Source organism: Triturus cristatus, chromosome 1_1, assembly GCF_964204655.1.
Source record: "Triturus cristatus chromosome 1_1, aTriCri1.1, whole genome shotgun sequence".
NCBI classification, from domain to species: domain Eukaryota; kingdom Metazoa; phylum Chordata; class Amphibia; order Caudata; family Salamandridae; genus Triturus; species Triturus cristatus.
In genome coordinates, this window is record NC_140579.1 from 288,003,833 (window position 1) to 288,022,498 (window position 18,666).

The window sequence follows — 18,666 nt, forward strand, 5'->3', positions numbered from 1 at the left end:
GCCGATTAGCAGGACCCTGAACAGTAACGTTTGTGGGCCTGCAACAAAATAACTAGGTTTTGTCCAGAGGAATGTGATTCTCCGTTGTACAGTGTCGAGTTTGCGCTCAGGTTCCAATCGCAGATGTTACATGATTGTGGACTTTGTTAGGACCAATTCTTTGTTACAGTGACCTATTTGGTATTGTGATTCTCTTTTTTCAGGAGTGTTTTTGTGTTATCATCTATCGAATGTAAATGGCATGCAGTCTTCATATCCTGTGACTTTGGTTTATCACAATATCGCATTACTGTTTTTATTGTGATTTGTATGCTTTTACTGTAAACCTAATTTGATATTTTGGGATCTGATGAAATTGTTGTGTAATTAAACCTCACAGCTCCGGTTAGCCATTTATCTTTACTGAAACTGTTATAATTGTGTTGTACTGCACACCCATACCTCCATCTTAAATCTAGACCTTGACTGCTCATCAACATCTACCCCGCACGTCACTCCGTTCAGTAAGTGGATTACTCACAAATCGTATTATTTCCCTACGAAGAGGAAATGTTTAAAAAAAAGACCTTATTAGGTCTCACTTACCAGACAGTATAGCGGTCTTTAAAAAAAAACAATTGTCAATTTACAGTGGGCTTGGAGCCCGCCCATTGCTTTGGTTTGCTTTATGGTCACTGTCATTTGCTTTTCATTTGTTAGCTTGTGTGGACATTCCTTCTTCTTCTCTTGCTTTTCCCTTCCCTGGAGCATGGGTGCATTAGTTGTGTTCTTCCACTATTTAATTTTAAAGCACTAGTTTTTTCTTTCCATTTAAGTGCACCGTGAGAGTTTGTGTTTTCCAGCCGTCCCCTCAGTGTACTTCTGTTGCCCCCTTCCAGGCTCTGTGTTGCTCTTTCTTGTCTCTGTGTTTCTATGCTGCCCCCTTTTGTGATGTGCTTGGCCGAGTGTTTCTCTTCTCCCCTCTGTGTTGCTTTCTACCCTGTGTGCTTCACCTCCCCATTCCAATTTGCTCTCTCTTGCCTGTGTGCTTCTCTTCTCCCCAGCGTTCTGCGTTGATCTCTCCCATGGCTCACCCCAAGCACTCTTCGGGTTACTTTCACCCCCCATCACCGTCCTTCTAGGTTTCTCTCCTGCCCTCCATGGTATTTACCGTCACTCCCGTATTATTTTTTGCTACCCTTTTTAGGTCGAGCCTGTAACAGCACGCATGCTCTGTTCTGGCAAAGACTTTATGTAAGGGCTTTTGAAATCTCACCACACGCTCGTGCGTGTGGTTTTGTTTTCGTCGCAGGCTATTGGGCTTTGCGTGTGTCTTTCAAAGAAAGACAGCACGCAATTGGGCAAAGGCGGGCGCATGTCCCGCCTTTGCTCCGCCCATGCCCTATTCGTTGCGGTTACCCGCACGGGCGCCATATGTTTTGAGTTATCATGCAGAGATGCATGCTTGTTTATCAGTGTATGTTCCATTCAAACAGTGCCTGTGTCTTGTTGTGCTTTCTTACAATGTTAAAACCGAAACTACAGGTCCCAACAGTCTGCCAACCTTTGGCTAAAACGATTGGACTGAATGAAGGCGTCACACATGTCTGTTATTGGTATAGGGCAACTTAATAGCACATTTAAAACAATATTTTAAATGCTCATTTATGAGGTCACAAATGAGCTGGGAAAGTTGCTGTTAAGTATTCAAATGCTGAGAAATCCTTGTTGCGCTCCACCACGCAACCTGTTCACTTTGTGCGTTGTATGGGCCACCAGGAGACATTCTAGTATTCTACTTGTGTAGGGTGTCCTTATTAATATTAAAATTATCTAGGTGCTCGAAGAAAATACTTTCCAGTTTCTTGTTTCTGCTGCGGGTTTTGATAATTACTTTAAATTCTAAAGCGTTTCTGCGTAGACGTTTTTCGGTAGACACTGAATGGGCCCGGTATACCGGAGTTATAATGACTGATTCCCCGAAGCCCACGCTGTGTGATCCTGTGCAAATTAATTTCCCCCATCCGTACCCGCTGTAATGGTGGTGCATATTAACGGCTGTGCATATTAACGGCTTTCCCGGGTTAGCGAATGGTGTATAAAAAAGGTGGCACTTGGGATGCACACGTTTTGTTTCTGTAAATTCACCTACGCTCGCCGCTGCGAGAGAGGCGGGTTGGGTGGGGTCACCTATGTGCCTGGAGTGATGGAATTGTCGGCAAGTGCGGTTGCCTCAGCTGGGGTTCGAGCAGGAGATGAAAGCAATACATGACTAGGGAAGGGAATGCCATGACATGATTCTAGATGGTACACTTCGTTTTTTTTTCAGCAACAATTATTAGCAGCGAACTCTCAGCTAGCCCCCAGAGCTCGCTGCCTCCTTTCACCTTCTAGTTTTTTTCGTTCCTCTACCGATGCCTAGCCACGCTATCGTATTAGTGGGTGTCAAGGGGTCGTTTCCTAGAACCATTCACCAACTCCCCGCAACAAAATCACTCACAGAAATTATAAGCGCAAGGGAGAGGATGTGGCGTAAGGGGCAGAGCTGCCGAATTTGGAGCTGGGAAACCAGGTTCGGGCGTCAGCTCGGCATCCTGTGATTCTAGGCAAATTACGTAATCTCCCTGTGCCTACCAAAAATGAATGTGCCCTTGTGTAACGTAACTGGTGCTCATATAAAGCGCTCAATACCTTCTGTTCGAGTTTGTGATATATAAAACTGTGAAAAGGTGGAAGTGCGGAGGATAGCCCCACACAAAAAGGGTTTTCTAGCAACGCCAGTCTGTAGGGCTTTTTTAGGTCTTGTTTCACAACGCAGCCTTCAGCGCTTCTTCCAAGCACTAGATAAGCCCCACCCATTAGCTCCCCCAGTGAGTAGAGCCCCTTCCACAGCACGGGCTCGGTCATCACTCGTGTGACACGACTCGTAGGAGCAGATAACATTCCTGTATCACTTCCGATCTGCCCACACCACCCGCTTCACAATTCCGTGTTTGTGTGGGGGGGGGGGGGGCAGATTAGGGGTAATCCACCTGATTCCATCACTCCGGTCTCTTTTATTGTTTCTTGCGCTAAGTTAGCAATGAAAGAGAACTTTTTCCAATTCGAGAATCAGTTATTTTTACAGGTGTCAGGTACATCGATGGGGAGCATTTTTGCTCCCAGCCTGGCTAATCTGTATGTTCATGTTTTTGAGCAACACTACATCTTTAGAATCAATAATCCATACAGCACCCAGATACGCGTATGGAAAAGATACATCGATGATGTGTTTGTGTTATGGCATGGGTCCCTGACTTCACTGCTTGAATTTAAGAACTGGCTGAACAACTGCAACACGTTTTTGAAATTTACTTGTGAGTATTCCAAGACCAAGCTTCCCTTTTTAGACATCCTGATAACTCCTTTTGCAGGTGGTCTGAGCACTGAATTATACAGGAAGCCCGTGGCAAAGAATGCTCTCTTAACCCCTTCAGCGCGGCGCGGATTTCCGCGCCACGCTGAAGGTTCCGTGCGCGGGCGGGGCCATGACGGAACGGTTCCGTCATGCGCACAGCGCAACCGACGTGCATGACGGAACCGTTCCGTCATGCGCGTCGAAGGGGTTAAAGTATGACAGCTTTCATCCACAAGCATTGCGTGACAACTTGCCCTTCGGTCAGTTTTTACGCCTGAAAAGGAATTGTTCCTCCAATGAGAAATATCAGGAACACGCACAACATCTGTCTAAACAACTTGAGAGTAGACAGTACCCTAAGAAACTGATCAGAAGAGCTTCTAAACGGGCCTCCAATAACAATCGCGAGGCACTTCTTGAACCTAAAGTTCCTAAAGACACAGACAACAGGTTGACTTGCGTACATACTTTCTGTAAGTTTTCGAATCAAATTAAAAAAACTATTTTGACTAACTGGAAGATCTTGAATATTGGTGAAGTCAAGCTACCTAGACCTCTTTTTGCTTTTAAACGTAGCAGTAACATCAGAGATCAGTTGGTACATACTCGACCACGCATTCACAAATCAGACACACAAGGTACTTTATGGGGTTTGTTGCCAGTCTTGGGACATTATCCCTGTGGTTCTTGTGCAGCTTGCGGACATACTTCTGTGACTAAAGAGATCGACATAGGCTCTATTAGACCTTGGACGCTGAAATGTCATACTAACTGCAATAGTTCCAATTTGATATACTTGATTACTTGTCCGTGTAAATTGCGGTATGTTGGTATGACCACCCGACGGGTTAAAACCCGGATCTTGGAACACAAGAGTACAATTCGGTGTGGTCGGTCCTCCACCAAATTGACCAACCATTTCCTTGCAGCCAAACATGTCCCAAATGATTTGAAATGGACAGTCCTTGAGAAACCATTCATACCTTCCCATCTGACAGATTGCTCTTCCTTTTTATTCAAACGTGAGCAATGGTGGGTACATAAATTAAAGACAGACGTCTGTGGGTTGAATGATGATATCCCGTGGCTGCTACTTTAAATTGTGCAGCCCCCCTTCCTATCAGTCTCTTTCCATCCTATACTACCAGGCTATGGTTCTTTGTTTAGAAACTTGACAGATGATTTGGTGGGTATATTTAAGTTTTTTTGGCCCTTTGCCCTTTGTGCTTGATATTTACATATGCCAGCCCCTCTTTTTCCAATAGTGTTTGTTGTGCTAATACGATTCCATAATTTGTTTTTTTTGCATTTATTTTGTTCTACTGTGAGACTTTGTAGAATTTTCAGCACATGTATTGTTGCTTATGCGCATAACTTCACGTCTAATGTGATATTTGCAGTCACATTTCATTTAGCGAGAGCTTTCGGATCTGTTATCAGCAGCATAGCGCATGCGCATGCTCACTATGCTAGACGCATGCGTCTCTAGTTAGTGACTCCACTAAGATAATTCGCGCTTATTCATCATTAGTTATTTTATTACATCAAGGTCACTTTGATTATTTTTGTTCTTTAGCTTGCCGGGATTCTGGCTCTTGGTTTATTTGCGCACTAATTAACCCGCAACCACGGGCTTTTGTGGCCCGTAAGGAAGGACCGCTTCTGATTGGTTTATCTACAATGAGCCTCATGATTGGCCGACAGTCCGTAGTAGCGGACGGCTTAAATTTCCAGTGTTTGTCGTACTGCAGGACCTCCGGCTTCAGGCTCTGTTTTCCCTCGGTTCCCCGACGGAGAGGTAGGCGTCTTTCTGCTAACGTTTGGCAAATTTGACTTAACTGTTGGTTTTGCTATTATTTTTGAGAGCTACGCTGTGAGCAGTGAAAATATGCCTCTATAGTTCACTTTTTAGGTGTTGTGTAATTCGTTATGCACTAACCAGGACTAACCTGATATGCGAGTATTATACTCAGTGCTTGGTTCGTTTTTCTTTTTTTCTCCCCTTTTTTCTTGTTTTTGTGTAATGCGCGACCTCTGTGGGTCACATAGTTGTTTGATTTCCCAACCAGTATCTCACTGGTTTACTTTTTAACTTTATAGAAATACACATTTTTGTTTCTCGCTAGTAAAGCCCAATATGAGAGCATTTTTTTAGATTAATTTGTTAGTCTCCCCTTATAACAGAAATTGTCTCACCTACTTAGTGATGGTTGTGTAGCAGAGGTGGTACGCTATACACCTCCACAATATGTACGCCCTATGTCTTTTTATTAGTGATTTTCACCGTATTCTTCCAGAGCGGTGATCCCTTCCTGAGCGGCTGCCAGGTGGAGGTTATTGACTCACCCAGTCCTTACGGGTGAGTGAGTCTGCTGTTGTAATACATAGTATTTTCAGTCGCAGTGTTGTACAGTGCATCATTATCTCAGATGCACTGACACTATGTTTGTGTTTTGTGTTTTCTTTTTTAGGTGGAGGTGAAACGCACTACTGATGGACACAAACCAAGTAGTTTGTGTGTGTCCTGTGTATCCTTTACCTGTGTGGTTTTACACAGATTTATTTGTGCAGTAGCTTGCTTGGTCCTGATGAAAGCCTAGCCTCATCCAGGCGTTCTGGCTGAAACATGTCGACCATTATTGATTGATTGACCACCACAGTCTAAAATTTTCTGACTGGAGGTGTACACAATTTTAATCCTGGTTGTGGAATATTCACAGTTATATTTCTTATATTCGCCTGCCGTTCCTGAACTAGTTTTAACTACACCATTTTCACTTAACTGTCTGTTCACTTGCACTGCACCCCTCACTCATACTATAAGCTCATCATTTGTGGATTTAGTCTATCCTCTAGTTTATCTCAAAACATCCCTGAGCTCCTCCCTCTCAGAGCGGGGGTTGTAGCCCCCAGAGGAACTAGGTTTTTCCTCTGGGAGGAGAATCCCTAATGATGAATCATGTCACCTATGGTGAGTGAGGGATTATGTCCTATAAAGGGATTGCCCTTAGCAATAATCTAATGGGCGTAGTCTGTTTCTATACTTCACTTCATGATTTAATTATTTGCATTTGTAGACCTCAGGGTTTCGTATTGTTTTTTGTAATGCATGCAGTACCACAACCTCCAGACCCTTCCCTCGACCAACACAGCAAGGCCCTAAAGGTGAGAACATGTCGCAGGCTGTCCCACTGAAGAGCCGCTATCCATTTTAGTGACCAATATCCAGGCCAGACCCCTCCATCATAAACAGGGAGTCCCCCATGAGCAAACCTCACAGTTCATTCAACGTAGACGTTTAATCGCTGAACACGGCAGCAGGCCCCGCTTCTAACAGCAGCCTGCTACAGAGAGCGCATGTCTGCCGTGGGACAGCTGCTTTCTGACCTGAATTACAGGGGGGAGATGGCGGGCTAGAGGGGGTGCCCTTGCCCCCTGCCCTATATAGGCAGAAGCCACCTTTGGCATGGACATGTGATGTCAGGGCCCAAGACGCCAGGCCTCAGTCACCAGGGAGCTGCCCCACCTTCCTTCTCGAAGTCGGGGAGGAAAGCTCGGCAGGTAGAGCGCCTGTAGTAGACATACATACAGTTTCACAATCAAAGGGCGACAGGACCCTTTATCCATTAAAAAACTATATAAAACTCTCAAAATAAATAAATAAATAACTATCCAGATTAGACAGTGTTCTGAACGCACTGTAGAGCAAAATATATTCGGACCTTCACAACCAGCATCGCTGCTGCCAGCTGCCTGGATCGCGGACACATTCGCTTCATGGCGCTTTCTGCTTTGGAAGAGTGAGCTCGCGGAGGAATAAGTGTTTTATCATCTTTGATTGTTTAAATGTGAGTCGAACTGCCTTAGTGCAAAAAGCTACGAGAGTGTGCCATCACCAGGGCCCTCGTGGCTTTCTCAGGGTACTTGTCAGGTGACTGCACGGTGAGACCTAAGGCAAAATACTGTGTTTTATTAACTTGATGTATGTCCATGTAAAATTTGCAAACATAGTGATAATACCGCTTTACATTTGTAGATTTAGATGTACAGGACCCTCACCAGCCTCTAACAGATCAACGCTAGTGTATTGAAATATGCACTGTTGTAGTGTTTTGTTACAAACGACCTTTACACTTCTGACGCTGTTTGGCAGCGATCACGGCTCCCAGGGTGCTTCCCTGCACACAACAGGCTCACTGCTGAACCCCCACCCGTGCCTCTAGCCCAAGGCCTACAAAACCCGCCTGTCCAGTCACGCAGACCCTGCAGATTTACATAACAGAGCAGTGTCCAACAGGTTCATGCATCTCATCTGCATACATTAGCATTCGCGCCGCCCCAGGGGTCCTCCCCTTTAGAAGAGTCTGGATGGCATCACACACCGCAGGAACTTTAGTTCAGGCTTCCTGTGGAAATGCTTGCGGTAGAAAAGCGTGCCCTTAACCCCGAACACCCTTTTCTGCTAATATCGTGTTTATCATAATGCTACATTATTACAGCTAATAAGGTAGCTCGGTGGGTTCATGCACACTTCGAATGCAGCACATGCATCAACCCACTGACTTGTGCTGCTACCACTGGGCTTTGGAGAGTTGCAGGGTGACTCAGTGTGTTGAACGCTCACTGTTGAACTATGCGGTAATCTGCAGGGCACTAGCTCGGATCCGAACCAAATAGTCAGCCTTTCATCCTTTAGAAGTCAGTCAACCGCATTATCATAAAACAAGTAACAATATCACCCGTTGATGACAGCCTTACAAATGGCAAGTGTCATATGAAACTCTTACCAGTCACAGATGCAAAGCACCCTGGACTGCGCGGTGGGTGAATGCACCTGTCCCATAACTGTGAAGGTCAAAATCCCAGTTCTTAAGCACGTGTCTGCAGGCGAGGTACCTGTTCTACGAGACGATGGTGCAACAACCTTCCTCCCTCTCCTTTTCTTGGGGGGGGGGGGGGGGGGGGTCACCTGAGAGCACACCATAGGTAGGCCAACAGGCAGGGAGTCAGCACAGGGGCTGATTAGTGCAACAGGATAATTACACCGTCACCACCTGCACCGATGGACTCCCGGAACCACACCTCCCACACAGTTCCCATGAATTGCACTACATCCTAGGTGTCAGTCGTGGATCGAGCAGACATGCATAAACATAAGCCACAGGATGGTGTACCCACAAAAAAGTCTAAAGTTCCTTTTGAATGTTAGTTATTTTCTTTATTGAGAGTATTATATTTTCTTAAAACACAGCCCAGGCTGCAGCCAACACGTTTTGTTCAGCAGTATAGTACCCCCAGGGGCACCCCGCTTTCCCCCCTCCCCCAAATTAGGTTACCCAAAGATGACACAAGAAACAGTTGTAAGTGGGTAACAAATGCTGCAGGATTTATTACATAATTCCAGGGTATGTAATTGGTGGGTTATCTTACGGGCGATCCAAGGGCAGGCGGCCATCTACTTCACCTGCCCCGCCTGATGAGCCGGGCAGCACGGGAACGACCCGCAAGCGCTGCCCCCCCAAGTGATTCTTTTTTCGTTCACGTGCCGTTGAAATTCTACTCACACCCCCCCTCTCGGGGCGGAGCGTCGCATAGCAAACCCCCGGTTGTTCAGGCCCACAACCGCCCGCAGGCCTAGCGGGGCGCCGACCGGCTTCCGGGACCTCTCTGGAGGCTCCTCGTTTTGGCTCAGGCACCACGTGGTGCCGCGCAGAGGTACCCTTTGTACCGGCCTGCTTCCAGATCGCCCTGTAACTCCGCCTGCAACGAAAAGGAAAACATTAAAACGTTCAGCAAAAAACCCCACCCCACCACACCACGCCGGGTAAGCGGTAGGGAGGGTAAAAGGCGAGGTGGGCGACAAAGAGGTCGCCAGTGAGGGTGGGGGAAGGCTAAATAGCCTTCCCCTCACACCTGGGCCCGGAAGTGACGCGCATTGCGCGTCACTTCCGGCCCCCGACACGAAGGGGGGGCAACAATCAGGATCCCTGCCCCCGCCCCCCCCGAAGGAGGGAGTGGGGAGGGGTGACCGGGGCCCCGGGGCCACTAAGGCGCCGACCGCCGAGTGGCCCCCTGCGGGGGCCGCGGTCAGCGGCATAGTACCCCCAGGGGCACCCCGCTTTCCCCCCTCCCCCAAATTAGGTTACCCAAAGATGACACAAGAAACAGTTGTAAGTGGGTAACAAATGCTGCAGGATTTATTACATAATTCCAGGGTATGTAATTGGTGGGTTATCTTACGGGCGATCCAAGGGCAGGCGGCCATCTACTTCACCTGCCCCGCCTGATGAGCCGGGCAGCACGGGAACGACCCGCAAGCGCTGCCCCCCCAAGTGATTCTTTTTTCGTTCACGTGCCGTTGAAATTCTACTCACACCCCCCCTCTCGGGGCGGAGCGTCGCATAGCAAACCCCCGGTTGTTCAGGCCCACAACCGCCCGCAGGCCTAGCGGGGCGCCGACCGGCTTCCGGGACCTCTCTGGAGGCTCCTCGTTTTGGCTCAGGCACCACGTGGTGCCGCGCAGAGGTACTCTTTGTACCGGCCTGCTTCCAGATCGCCCTGTAACTCCGCCACAGCCCTGGAGGCGGCTAACCGTCGCAGCCAGGGCCCCCCACCATCCTAGCTCTTTACCTGCATCCTCTATTCACCAATGCTTCGCTTAAATCCAATAAAAACAGGTCCATGCCTATTTGGGAGAGGTGTACTCCATCCAAGTCGAAGTACCCCTTTACATTCCCCCGAATCATCTCATGGCGAATAAAGCCCAGACCCCTTTGGGATGTGAACTTATGCATTGCTCCATTAATGCGCCTCCTGGAATGCTCTACCGCTTCTAAGGATTTAGCTCCCCGCCAAGACCTGCGGGGAATGATCTCCGACCACACGATCTCACACTCGCCCAGACGCTTGCAGATTTCCCCTAAGTCTCTTTTCATGGCTAAGACCAGCAATCGTCTCCCTAGGGTAACAAGGTCGTTTCCACCCAAGTGTATCACCAACAGGTGGGGCAAGGTGGACCCGTGTGCTCTTAGTCTCTGCTCGATCTTATTCCTGAGTTCGAACCATCTCATCCCCGGCACCCCCATCCATTCGACTTCAGTCTGAGGGAAGTGTCGCATCCAATTCCGGTGCGATGCCCATTGGGCCGCCCGGGCGACAAATGAATGCCCGATCACCCACACCACTCGCCCTAATAAAGAGGAGACATGGTGTACACACAAGTTATTTAATCAGAAAGGGTGATTTCAACGATACACACTATAAAATCACCAACACATTACTAAAAGCTGCCTCACGGGCGAACATAGATCTTATAGCAATCAGATTCCCAACGCCCCAATTTCTTCACCTGAGCGGCCTCTAATCCCGCCAGGTGAGCGGCAGTGGCAGCGCCTATGCGGAAGGAGTGGCTGGAATACCTTCTGTCCGGCCGGGCGAGCCCCGCCCTGGCTAAGCTGGCCCTGATTACCTGCTCGAACTGGTATCTAGTTACGGTGGTTCCATTTGAATGCAACAGAAGATAGCCAGGGCCGGGCGGTCTGTACTCCAACAACGCCTTTACCCATTGTACTGGGCAGAACCTGGGGTCACCTAGGGGCTGAAGAACCACCCTGATCCCCCGCCCCGCCTGGTCAGTCTTGGACTTGCGTAAATGAATGGTCAGTGACCCGGAAATGGACACATCTGAAATTCCCAGCGCATCCCCTGAAAAGTCGACCTTGGACCTAGCCACTAACTCGCTGACTCTGAAAGCCCCAAAAAATGCTAAGCAGAACGTGGCTGAAAACAGCGTGGCCTCGTAATGAGAGTAGGTGACTAGCTCGAGAGCCCCTAGCATGCCTTTCAGGATTTCGAAATCAATGGGGGCCCGATTATCAGGGGCCCTGGGCTCCTCCCTAGCCCAGCCCTTCAAGGCGGCCCGGATGGGATAGGAGTTAGTGGGATCCGCCCCGCCAGACAACTTGGTGTCGTGGCTTACAGCCGCCAAGTGGCTGCCTACCCATGAACGGCTTTTCCCCTGTCCCCTAGCCCACACCAGGAATGCTCGGACCTGGGACACCAACGCAGCCCCTGAAGTACCCAGCGCTACAGAAGTTGCTCTGAATGTTGCCATGTGGGCGCTGTAGCGCTTTCTGGTACCTGGGGCCAGAGCTCTTTCTCCCATCTCCTTCAGGCTCAGTCCCACTGCAGGATCCTCCATAGATGGTCCGGGAATGGGGTCATCTGCGCTCTCGCCCGCGGCCAGGCCTCCCTGAATCGGAGCCACTGAAAACGAGAAAGAGCGTCAGCTGCCACATTTTGAATACCCTCAATGTGCCTGGCTTTAAACTCGACATTGATGCGCAGGCATGCCCGGACCAACTCCCTTAGTAAGCACAGCACCAGCCGGCACTTAGCGGACTGGTTGTTAATTGCCTGAACAACCGCCATGTTGTCAGACCAAAATACCACCTTCCTATCTGACAACGCCGCCGGCCATAGGTGTAGTGCAACCACAATCGGGAAGAGCTCCAGAACAGTCACATTTTTGGTGATCCTACGCCTGCGCCAAACATTGGGCCATCCCTGCGCGCACCATTCCTCGCCCAAGATAGCCCCGAAACCTTCCCTGCCTGAGGCATCTGTGAAAAGACAAAGTTCCTGACTATCAATCCAGGGCTGCTTCCAAATAACCGTCCCATTAAAGCAGGCTAGGAATTCGCTCCATACCACCAGATCTTGCTTCAGACCTGTCCCCAGCTTGACCCAGTGATGTTTCTTTTTTATACCAGCGGTCGCCCTCGCTAACCTGCGTGCAAAGACCCTCCCATGGGTATGACCTTTACCGCAAAATTCAGGGTCCCTAGCAGGCATTGGATTTCACCCAGAGTAGCCTTGTCCCTACCCAGTAGATCGTAGATCTCCTGACGCAAGGCCTGTACCTTATCCGCAGGGAGTCGGGACACGCCCTTTACCGTGTCCAACTCGATGCCCAAGAATACCAAAACCTGCGCCGGACCCTCGGTCTTACCAGGAGCTAAAGGTACGCCCAAGTGTCCTGCCAATTCCTTGAAACATTGCAGTGCCCATGCACAATCTTGCGAGTCAGCTCCCCCGATGAACAGGAAATCATCCAGGTAGTGGGTCACTCCCTCAATGCCATACCTGTTTGTTAAGGCCCACTGTAGGAAGGAGCTGAACGCCTCAAAGTACGCACAAGACACCGAGCAACCCATGGGCATACACCTATCATAAAAGACCTGGTCCCCCCACTTGAAGCCCAGAAGGTGTTGGCTGTCCGGGTGTACTGGCAGGAGCCTGAAGGCCGATTCGATATCGGATTTGGCCAACCAGGCTCCCTTCCCTGCCCTCCTGATCATGTCGACTGCCAGGTCTAGGGAGCAGTAAGACACTGAGCATCTACCTTCGTCAAGCCAGGAATTCACGGAGTCCCCTTCAGGGTGTGATAGGTTATGAATAAGACGGAAGGCCCCTGGCTCCTTTTTTGGTACCACCCCCAGGGGAGAAATCACAAAGTGGGGCATAGGTGGTGAGGAAAAAGGACCCGCCACCCTGCCCAAAGACACCTCCTTCGCTATTTTATCCCGCACTACCTCCGGGTGTTCCCTAGCCGATTTCTGATTCTCCGCATCCCTGCTCACTAAAGGGCCTTGATAAGGAATGCGGAAACCGTCTAAGAAGCCCTCAGAAATGAGGGACCCTTCCCTGCTAGTGTATCCGCGGAGGGCGCTGAGGAGGTTCTTTACGCTGATGGGAGAGGGCCCTTTCACATGGTCGTGTGGGGCTAGGGCATGCGCGCTAGCAGATGTGTTCGCGGGAGGCCAAAGCGCGGGAGGGGGAAACCCCCAGGGGCTACTTGCTCGAGGAAGGCTTGTCGGGAGTGTCGCGCTTGGAACATGCGGTGGCGGCATGGGGGGCCCCGCACACACTGCAATTGTGTGAGAAACGGCATGATTTGTCCCAGGAGCAGAACCCTGCATTAAAGAGCCTGCAGGTCCCAGAAGACCGTGCCCGAAAGCCAGGCCTGCGACCCCCCCCCCGACCGCCCCGAAAGGACTTCCTGTTCTGCCATTTCCTCTCCTGTTTATCCTCTTTCTCTTTGCTCTTTACACCGCTCTCTGTACCTGACTTCGTCGTAGACCCCTCAGTATGCTTGCCCATGTGTTTTACCCATAAACGGACCTCCAACTGGTCCCACTCAAGATCTGGGCAGATTGCTCTCTGTCTGCGGAAGTCACAGTCGTAGTGGTACCATCCCATGCCCCCACCCTTAGCAGCCTCCTCTGTAATCACGCTTGCATAGTGGAAGAGACCTGGCCCTTCATCTGGGAATTTCTCCACTATTACTGCCGCAAAAATGGCAAAGGCCTGACCCCAAGTCACAATATTTTTGGTGGGATATAAATGATACCGCACCCTCTTGTCCTCTTCCTTGTTGCCCATCCTCCTGGTATCTACCCCCTCCGCCCCATGCATGAGAAGGGTGAAGATATCGATAAATTCCCTGCGCCAAATCCCTTCTTTGGCCACTAAAGGGACCATCCAAGCGAGTGAACAGCGGCCCGATACTAGCGGGGCCGTGGTAACTAGAGGCTTAGGTGCTACGGCTAGTGTTGGTGCCGGCGTCGGTACCACCGGGGGAACCGCTACTGCAGGATCGACTGCACTTGCCGCGCTCTCGGCCACAGCAGCCGCTGGGGGTGGGGGCCGCGGAGGAGGTTCCAACGCAGCCGGCGACTGACCCCAGACCTGCGTGAAGCCCCCCGGCGCCGGGGACACGCTCGGCGGCGGTGGGGCGGACGGGCCGACCCCTAGGGGTGACCGGGCAAGCAGAAGACCGGATCTGACCTCAGCCATGAAGTCTTTTAGAGTGTCTGAAAGCTTACCCAGATCCTCTGCTGAGGTAAATGTCGCCTGGGGCGGGCAGGGCAGCACGTTGTGCGTCCCCGTCCCCAAACTAACCGCCGCCTGGGGGGTCGCTGAGGCCCTGTGAAGAGGGGCCGCTCTATTTCGAGCCGGTGGTTGCTCCACCGGAAAGTCTTTGCTCGTGGGGCGGCGGATTCTTTTCGACCGTGACGGGCCCGCAACCTCCGCTACATCCTTATCCGTAGCCGTACCGTCCATCGATATCCCAGAGTCTGGGGGGGTACTGGCTTTCAATAGTTCAGTCGCCCAAGCTAAACCCTTGGCCCTCGTCAGCTCCAAGAATGCGGCAATCCGGGCTTCCTCCGAAGTGTCCGGCACGGACTCCTCAACCTGTGTCCCTGGTGTGAAAAGGGGGGGGGATAATCCTTGGCTGTCCATCACTTAGCAGTTGTTCTCTCTTATCTGCAATTGGGAAAGAGAGAAAGTTAACCGCCTGTTCGCCCCCTTTGAGGTTGGTTCTTCGCTCCTGAGTGCCACATGCTACTCCGAGAGGTACCCCCGTCCCCCACCTGCCCGTACTTACTCCCGTCCGAGCCCCGAATACGGATGGTGTTTGGCTCGCGTCTCTCTGTCGCCAATTAATAATCCTCCAGTCACCGAAAGCGGACGAATGTACTGCAAGAGAAACCAGCATAAGCACAAGAAATATGCATACACGAAAAGGCGTGACTGTACCGCAAGAAAAAAAGGGGAGGGGGGGGGGGTGAGGGAGGACACAGGTGCTCATACAAATCACGTTTAACCATGCACACCCTGTTCGCGTCTGCCCCCATCCCCACCTTGAACCTGGCAAGCAGCATGGTGCTCGCTTGCCCCCCACCCCCATACTACTTTCCTGGCGCCCATTTGCCCCAAAATCACTGTCTCGCGTGAAGCGAACACGTCAAATCTCCGTTCATTTGCCTTTATGTAGCGTGCACTACGAAATTATTGGCACGCTTTACATTACATATTCAGGCACGGGGGCCAACTCACTGCCCGGAAGTCAAAATTGTACAGTACCCGTGCTGCCCAAAAGGGGAGACGCGACCACAAGGCGCAGCCCGCCTCCCCGACCCAGGATGTCCGTTACAAATTCCAGTCCACTACAAGGCAACTACGCGATCCCCCTTTACTGCTCAAGGCCACTCTCGGTCGCCATGCATTGGCCCCCGGGATCGGCCCCTTGCTACTAACTACCCGCACCCTTGCAGGGCAAGGCCGAGGGAGGGCGGCTACCCGCTCCCTGCTGGGACACCCGAACTAGCCTACTGTGGGGCCGGTCCTTAGCTACGCTTGCTGGGTGCCGTCCCCCCCCGACCCCACAAAAAATAAAAACCAAACAGGGCAGAGCCAGGCCGCAGAGGAATACAATTGCCCATTTTATGTAGCGCGAATTCGCCCCGTGTATAATCAGCGCTTACATGTGGGCACCGCATTACATTGCACATTCAGGCAGACGCGACACCTTGCCCAGTCAGGCCCGGGGAGCTAATGGATTTGGCCAAAATCCCCGGAGCAGACGCAACACCTTGTACAATCAGGCCCCGAGAGATAATACTCGATTTGCCCCAGGATCACCGGGGCCGACGCAACACATAGCACATTCAGGCCCGGGGAGATAAAAAACGTTTGCCCAGAATCGCCGGTGCAGACGCGACCCGGAGGATCAAAGGTAATGATGTCCTGCCCATAGTCGGCAATCCTGCCTGCAAACCCCTTCCTCTCCCCTGACTCACCGCGTTAAGACGCCCGCCGCTCCGCGATCGAGGCGGCGACAGAGTCGCAGGGTAACAGTCGGATCAGCGAACCGACCTCCCCGGACCAGGGGTCATGAAGGTGGGTTTACTCATGAAATCAACGGACGGATCTCAAGCCTGGCCCCCTGCCTAAACCCTGGGAGCACAGCGAGCCCCTGTGACACGGTGACACTCTGCAAGGATAGGCTCAGTAACCGCTTACCCATATTTAATGTGGATTTGTCTAGCGAAGGTATTAGAGCGCTTTAAATGTGTACCGGTTACGAAATGTGTTACATATTTATAAAGCGCGCAATCGACCCGAAGGTATAGGAGCGCGTAGCACCGTATTAACCTACATATATAGGCCCGGGGAGATTAAGTGATTTACCCCGAATCACGAAAGCGGAGACCCGAAAACACCAACCCGATTGAGGACCAGAGCCTCGGACCCACTGTACGTTTGCTCCTATGCATAACTTCCTTCTCTAGCGCGAACTCGACCCGAAGGTATTGGGGGCCTTCGCACCGCCTTTACATACACATAAGCACGGGGGGATTAAGTGATATACCCCGCGACACAAAAAGCGACCGCGGCCCCGAGACTCGAAACAACCAACCCATTTGCGAGTGAGGACCTGAGCATCGGTCCCAATATACTTTCGCTCATTATGCATAAATTCTTTCTCTAGCGCGAAATCGACCCGAAGGTATCGGATCGCGTCGCACCGTATTTATATACCTATAGGCACGGGGAGATTAAGTGAACAGGACGGGGCCGGACAGGGGCTCTCACTGACCCCTGCGCCGAAGGAGAAACATGCTATGCCCCACACCCAAGATGGCAGCCAGTATGCCCCACACTCAAGATGGACGCCGGATAGCCGGCCGGTTGCGTCCCCACCTGCGCTAGCGATCCGTGGCAGCGGGAAACACGCAAAACACAGCTTCCCTCAACGATCGCACGCTCAGTAAAACGGAAATAAACACGAGCCTTGCTCTGTGCACGGTCCCCCCCCGCCCGTGGTACTCCGACCACAGGGCCCCGTCTCCTGGTACTGCCCAGGGACAGGGCCGGGGCGAGAGGGCAATCCGGCAACTCACCACAAGTATTCAGGAGTTCCACAGCAAGGCGAGCGGCGACGACGACCCCCGCAAAACGACCCGGTAAAAAGGCGAGGTGGGCGACAAAGAGGTCGCCAGTGAGGGTGGGGGAAGGCTAAATAGCCTTCCCCTCACACCTGGGCCCGGAAGTGACGCGCATTGCGCGTCACTTCCGGCCCCCGACACGAAGGGGGGGGCAACAATCAGGATCCCTGCCCCCGCCCCCCCCGAAGGAGGGAGTGGGGAGGGGTGACCGGGGCCCCGGGGCCACTAAGGCGCCGACTGCCGAGTGGCCCCCTGCGGGGGCCGCGGTCAGCTGCAAAACTGAACTTCAAACACTGCTCGATTTCGGAACAACTAATGTAAAATACGTACAAGGTAATCCCCATCAGCGATTTAGTTCTCGTTTATATTTTACAGGTGTTATTTAATCCTCCATTCTCTACGAGTGTTGGCTATTTCCAGGATGTTGGGTTTCTGGATTTTTTCCCCTACAGCATACAGCTCAGGATAGTGCATGCTCTGGACAAAGTCGCCACCAGCTGTTTATAACCAGCCATGATTAACAGTTCTGAAGTTGTGGCTGAAGGCAGTGGAAAATGGTGCCCACACAACATGCAGGTGTTGGCTTCCATCACATATTTTGTGCCACTTTCCCAGATGAGTACAGTCGGGGCAGTGTGTTTTCTAATGGGGATGTGTGTGTTCTGCGTGACTCAGAGGTGAGTGGCCTTCTGCCTTTAAAGCATGCCCCGGAGCCTCACTGATCCTTGAGTAAAGGTGCTTAGGGAGTGCATCGGGATTCACGTGCTCTCGCTGTGTATATGCACTTAGGGTGCACAGCCCAAGGCTAGCAGATAGTTAGGTTTATTTTCATCCTGTGTGTTGCAAAGGAAGACAAACGAGTGACCACTAAAATTGCAGTTTTACTGGGTTGCCTATTGCACAGCATTGTACCTCTGTTATCAGACACTGATCAGGTGTCTAGAGTGAAAGGCAACCCTCATAGTGACCACACCGTCATCCGCTTCAGTCAACACGCATACACAGACGTCACCCAATGATTACACTGACACTTTCTTTGTGGGTGAAAAACTGCTGCAGGTTTATTTCATACAACATAGTATGATAATAAAATTGGGTTATCTTACGGGCGATCCAGGGCAAGCAGCCCCTTGCTGCTCCGCCCGCCTGGTGAGCCAGCACACACGGTGGGTCGATGCCCGGCAGTGTGGCACATAATTATTTACAGATCATCCACTGGGTCACGTGATCTGTCTCCTACTCCCGCCCCTTCCGACAGGGGCGGAGCCTGTTGTGGCACACCCCCGGTTGGTCAGGCCCCCCAACCGCCCGAAGGACTAACGGGGCGCCGTCGCGGTCTTCCCAGAACCCCCTTCGGCTCCTGGACCTTGGCTCGGGCACCCTTACTGTGCCGGACAGGGGTACCCTTACTGTACCGCCTGTCGCAGAGGTACCCTTACTGTACCCGTCTGCCTCCAGATCGCCCTGTAACTACGCCACAGCTCTGGGGAGGCTACC